The 6,582-nt window shown below is 38.7% G+C and overlaps 1 protein-coding gene across 1 annotated transcript in view; it reads left to right on the top strand.

Annotated features, from left to right (window-relative positions):
• The window catches only part of MEGF9 (multiple EGF like domains 9), an 88,782-nt gene that overhangs the window by 45,856 nt on the left and 36,344 nt on the right, over positions 1-6,582 (top strand). The gene's annotated exons all lie outside the window — the stretch shown is intronic.

Below are 6,582 nucleotides of genomic sequence, written 5' to 3'. Positions count from 1 at the left end.
AAAATAAAATAAAATCAATCTGACTTGGGTGTAGACCCAGGATCTGTTGCCACTTAGGAGCTTTGTGCTTTCAGCAAGTTATTTCATTTCTCTGAGCCTCAGTTTCTTTTCAGGGTTGTTGTGAAGGTTAAATAAATAGATGTATGTAAAATGCCTACCACACATCACACAATGCATTCTGTTTTGTTTTAATTTCAAGGGAATATTGTTGGCTTAAATGAGAGAGTATTTTTAAAGAACTTTTATCTCCTTGGCAGAAAAGTTTCTTTATACTAGGAGTAGCTGTCTTGCTTTATAAATCATATTGTACTATTATGCAATATTGTATCATGGTGTACTTCTCCTAAAAATATAGATGTGGGGCACCTCGGTGGCTCAGTTGCTTAGGTGTCTGACTCTTGACCTTAGCTCAGGTCTTGATCTCAGGGTTGTGAGTTCAGGCTCCATGTTGGGCTCCACACTGGGCATGGAGCCTACTTAAAAAAAAAGGGGGCGCCTGGGTGGCTCACTGGTTGAGTGTCTGACTTCGGCTCAGGTCATGATCTTGCGGTCTGTGGGTTCGAGCCCCGTGTCGGGCTCTGTGCTGCCAGCTCAGAGCCTGGGGCCTGCTTCAGATTCTGTGTCCTTCTCTCTCTGCTCCTTCCCCCTCACACACTCTGTCAAAAGTAAGCAAACATAAAAAAAAATTTTTAAAAATATGTGAACTTGATTAAGAAGTTTATAACTTCAAATGCAACAATAATCAATGCTTATGACCATTAGTATTTTAAAATGGTTGTTTGTTTTAATCTTCACAACTCTTTACATAGGTTATTAAATCATAAGGACACTAAGTGGCAGAGGACGCATTCCCGGTTAGGATTCTTATCACCAGTGAGTGTTCTTATCACCATGCCATACTGCTTCCATAATGAGAAAGCTGGTAATCATTCTGTTATTTGAAGCTGAGAATACAGCAGTCGCTTATCATTGTTCCCTTCGGTCCGCTAAAAGCATGCCTGCACATCATATTCAGAAGGCTCACCTTTCTTACCATTTTAAAAGATGAGATTTGGAGAAGTTAGTTCATTCTGATATCCAATGGCATGTCTGCTGCTTCCTTTAGAATAAGATTCTGCAAATACATTTTTTCTTGAGTACTTTGGAGAGAGAAAACCGTGTTTACTTCTAGGCCAAACTGCTGTCTTAGAGGAGAAATAAGTAAGGGGAGGATTGAGAGAGAGTTTTAAAAGCTGGAGAGGAGGGGAAAATGGTCATTCTAAAATTCATGTAATATCTTACTCTTTTCATTGATCTTTTATAATTTTTTTCTGTTTTATTTTCCCCTGACAGTTAAGGTCATTAGCTTACATCGGCTAAACACTATTCTGAAAATAGGTCGTAACTAGAGAGTAGTGGAAAAATGCTTTGGCCTGGTAACTCCAGGATCTAGGGCAGGGGGTCTGTAAACTACAGCCATGAACCAAATCCAGTCGGCTGCCTGTTTTTGCAAATAAAGTGTCATTGGAACACAGGTGCCTTCATTTGTCTACACATTATCCATGACTGCTTTTGTGCTCCAGTGACTAGTCACAAAGGAGACCATGTAGCCTACAAGCCTAAAATATTTACTGTCTGGCTCTTTAAGAAAAAGTTTGCCAAGCCCTGGTTTAGGGTTCCAATCCTCGTAGATATTTCTGGGTAACCATGGAGCTTTGGGAAAATCACTACTTTTTTAAAAGCATTTGTCTTTTCATTTGTGAAGCAGTGGTAATAATCTATGTCCTATTTCTCTCCTGAATATAGTTGTTTTGTCTTAAGGATCAATCAAGAAAATGCATGTGTAAATTTTTACAATCTACACATTCTAGACAGACAATAAAAATAGTACTAGAAGCCATTTATTGAGCATGTACTGTGAGCTAGGGCACTGTGCTACCTGCTTTATGTGCATTATCTCCTTTAATTTTCAAAAAACTCCCTTGAGGAGAGCACTATTATTCTCCCACTTTGAATATGAAAATTTTGATGTTTAGGGGGATCGTTAACTTGCGTAAATTTGTATATGACAGCTACCATTCAATCCAGTTGAACAAATGTAATAAGAAGTGCTTATTCTGTGAAGCAGAATGACTTCACAATTACACAGTTGTTTTTCTTAGTAGAAAACGTCTTGGTATTTAACACTCAAATATCCTAGCATGTTCTTTTCTCTTGATTCAATGTGTTTTGGCTGATGATTATATAAGAAAAATTTGCATTTGTATCCCAGAAACTCAATAATGCCATATACAGCATTTTAAACAAAGTGACACGTGGCAAGTCTTGTGTTAAATTCCAAGCATAGGGGTGCCTGGGTGGCTCGGTCGGTTAAGCGTCTGAGTTCGGCTCAGGTCATGATCTCACAGCTAGTGGTTTCGAGACCCGTGTCAGGCTCTGTGCTGACAGCACAGAGCCTGGAGCCTGCTTTGGCTTCTGTGTGTCTCTCGTTCTCTGCCCCTCCGCCACTTGTGCTCTGTCTCTCAAAAATAGATAAAAATTAAAGAAAAAAAAATTCCAAGCATAATTGCTAGAATGTCAGTATCACATGTAGATGGTTTGTAAAGTGCATCTCAGGTCAACAAAGAGACGCGCAGTATGTTACTGTGTATAAGACAACTGTTAGCAACCAGTTCCTTTTGGTCAGGAAGTGATGTTTTGAGCATTTTACATCCTAACAAGGGAGTCTGTTACTTATATGTAGGTGTTTTACTGTGTTTTAGTTACACTTTAGGAAGTTTGTTAGTAGTTTTGGGTTGCTATGTAACGAATTATAATTATTTTCATTTGAAATATTGGAAAATAGGTTCTTTGTTAGCATTTCATGTAGAATATATGATTTTCGGTGATGGATGATTGATGCTAAACAGGAGGTGGAAGATATCCGTATTTTATTACTATTATTACTTGATCTGCATGGACTATTTTCCATACATAACCAATGGTTCTATTATCCTTAGTAGGTCTTTTTTTTTTAATGAGTAATGTGCAATTTTATATTATCTGCATACAAAGTATGCTGATTTCTCATATCCTTTACTGTCATCTTCTAATTGGCATCTGGAAGGACCTTGCTTCCCCCATAGCCCTTAAATGTGATGTGTTTCTCTCTCTCACTATTATCTGTGGACCCGGAGTTCGAATAGATATCTTCCTTGCTTCCCTTTGCCACTTCCAGAGTGCTCTCCTTTCTTCCTTATGCTCTCCTTTTGTCCTTTCTTTTCCCTAAAAACCCCACCTCCGAAGCTCATAGCAACATGGCATGCTGTTCTACCTCCTTGTTGCAGTTCCCTCTACCAGGCCCTACCCCTTATTTCTCATACATGGCTCACTGTTGTCTCTATCACTCCATCTGTCAAAATTCTGGGCGATTTCAGTATCTATAGATGATCCCAACAATGCTTTGGCCTTTCAGCTTCTTGACCTCTTTTCCAACAAGCCTTCCTCTGTGCTCCCACCGATCTTTATTTGTTTTACTCGCCCTATCTCTTGATTGCCCATGGCCCCAATGGTAGATGTATTAAGTTTTTTTTGTGGTAAATCTGTAATCCTTCTCTATGGGTTACTGCAGAGCAATATTTAATTTAAAAAATTTTAACAGTGTTATTTCAGGCAACTTGTCAGAACAAGCGGTGTATCACTAAAGTCATTCAAAAACCTGTACTTAGAGGAAGTCTTTAGAAGGAAGGCCCAGGGGCTCTAAATCCAACCATACATGACATTTCTTACTACCAGAAAGGAAGTTAAATTGACATAAGACCAGAGGAACAGAAATGGGAAGTCACAAGACTGTGTACTTTGGCAAGAGCATGTGGGTGAACTATGAGGAAAAACCTCTGTATTCTGCTCTGTTATAAATTATATATGAGTTAAGGAAATAGCAAATTGTAGGCAAGTAGTATGTGTGTGTGTGTGTGTAGTGAAAAGGAAGTGGAATCTGAAAATTGTGACTTTGATTCTATTCTTGGTTTAGCCTCTTACTGTATGACCTTGATAAAGATATCTGATCTCTCTGAGCCTCAATCTTTCCATCTGTAAAATAGGATTAGTGTATGTGACATGAGGATTTTTGTGAAACTTAACTTGTGTGTGTGTTTGTCCACTTACATTGTGACTGGCACATAGATTCAGCTCAGTAACTCCCAGGAATTGAATCTATTTTTTCTTTTTAAAACATGAGGAATAGAATTGGTGAGTCACAAAACAGGAGGATCCAACCTGTGTTGGAATATTTGTTTTTGTTGGTAGGCTAAGGAAGCAATTGTTCATTCTAACAGAAAAAAAAGTTTAAATTATTTTCTCCCATTTTCATAAACATATTAAGCCTCTTAAAATCAGACAATCTATATTCTAGAATAATAATAATAGTTAAAGTTAATTGAACACATGCTGGGCACTGTCCGAAGCCCTTTGCATGTAACAGTTGATTTAATTGCCACAGCAGGCACTATTATTATAATTCTCACTTGCACAGGAAAAAAACAATCAGAAGTTAGGTACTTTGCCTAACTTACTAGGTAATAGCCAATAAGTAAAAGTGTTGGGGTTGAAATATTTGCAACTTGGATCTGGAGTTTGGGATATATTATATAATTACAAAAATTGCATATTAGATTATAGAATTGGTGACTCACAAAGAGGGGCAAAAATTTTGGAGTAAAACTATTGCTTTTGCTCTTGTCTAGAAGCCTTTAATCTACGCTAGACTGAAGTGTGCAAAACTACTAGAATCCAGTATAAAACAGCTTATAAATATATGCTGAATTTCTAAGTAGAATACAGTAGGAAAGGTATAAACTGAAGTAATAAGGACACAGGCTTTCCAGAGGAGGTGGGAACTGAGATATGCTTCCAAGTTATGATTTGGGAAGGCAGAGGACTGAGAAGGAGACCTGTCAGGGGCGCCTGGGTTGCTCACTCGGTTAAGCATCCAACTTCAGCTCAGGTCATGATCTCACAGTTTGTGAGTTCAAGTCCCGCGTTGGGCTCTGTGCTGACGGCTCAGAGCCTGGAGCCTGCTTCGGATTCTGTGTCTCCCTCTCTTTCTGCCCCTACCCTGCTTGTGCTCTCTGTTTCTCATAAATGAATAAATGTTAAAAATAAAAAAAAAATTAAAAAAAAGGAGACCTATCAGGAGAAAAAAAAACCTGTGCAAATTTAATTGAATTTCCTGAGATTATACAATGGAATGAGAAATCTGATCTCCTAACACCTACTTAAATTCTTATCTGTTTCCACCTCCCTGTTCTCTTTTTAAAAATAAATAGAAGTAGAAAAGTGGACACAGTTTCCATCCTGATTCTCTCATACATCTAATGCCCATGGAACAAACGGCTGGCTTTCAAAAAATTCATCTCCCTGTGCCTTATGCCCCTGTACTTTCAGCGGGAGTTGCCCCAGTGAGGGTAGAACTTGGCCACAGGAGCCAGATGTGGGTTGAGCAATGTCTTTATGTGCAAACACAGAGTCCTTTATATACTGACAGATGGCCGCCCCCTCACAGCACCATTGGTGTTCCAACCTGTTTAATTGGGAAGGAGTTGGTCTACAATATCTCAACTTTCCATTTTTGCTTTTGCAATGCATTTCTAATGTTTTCCTGATTTATATTTGGACATATGTCTAATAAGTGAATGGAGAAATCAGATAGCATTTTTGTCTCACGCCTCTTGCCTAGTGAGAGCCTGGATCTCTTAATATGGCCCTTAAAATATTGTTAGGGCTGGCTTTATATGTAGACAGTTATATACTGATTTGAGATTTTTTTTAATGCATTCATAGCAGGCGAGTATACAAGGTGCATGATTTTAGACTGTCTCTGTAAGACAACAAAGAAGTTCTGTAGTGGTGTAATATCCTTTTACATAAAATCTGTGGTTGCTTCTGTACAGTGAGTATATTTTGAAATGTTTACTATTTTGAATTTTAATCATGGGAATATGCCCCGGGACAGAAGGCAGAATTTTATTCATGAAGTAGACTTATGCTGAGATAAATGTCAAATAAAAAGATGGCAGGCCTCAGGGGCGCCTGGGTGGCTCAGTCGGTTGAGCGTCCGACTTTGGCTCAGGTCATGATCTCACAGTCCGTGGGTTCAAGCCCTGTGTCGGCTCTGTGCTGACAGCTCAGAGCCTGGAGCCTGCTTCGGATTCTGTGTCTCCCTCTCTCTGTGTCCCTCCCCTGCTCACGCTGTCTCTCTCGGTCTCAGAAATAAATAAACATTAAGAAAAAAAAAAAAAAAAGATGGCAAACCTCAGAAGCTCATATTCACATGGGGCTCTGAAAATCATCTCTTGGGTAATAATTGGGAGTAACAGCTACTTGTGTAAACTCTTTATTACTTTGCCTATAATTCTGGGAGATCAAGAAAAAGTGATTTATTAGTAGAAAAAATTAACAATTGAGGAAAGCTGTATCATTTTCTTCACTCACTTCATTTAATAAAGGCATTGTGTCTGGCAATTACGTGTCCAAAGACATTATCCCTGTGCTCACAGAGCTTACTCTCAGTGGAAAGATAGAAATGCAAACAAGCTATGAGTATTCACAAAGTGCACAGGAGAT

Source organism: Herpailurus yagouaroundi, unplaced genomic scaffold (genome assembly GCF_014898765.1).
Source record: "Herpailurus yagouaroundi ecotype Mexico unplaced genomic scaffold, PumYag 160, whole genome shotgun sequence".
Taxonomy (NCBI): Eukaryota; Metazoa; Chordata; class Mammalia; order Carnivora; family Felidae; genus Herpailurus; species Herpailurus yagouaroundi.
The sequence above is the reverse complement of the archived record's forward strand: the minus strand, read 5'-3'. Positions and strand labels throughout refer to the sequence as shown.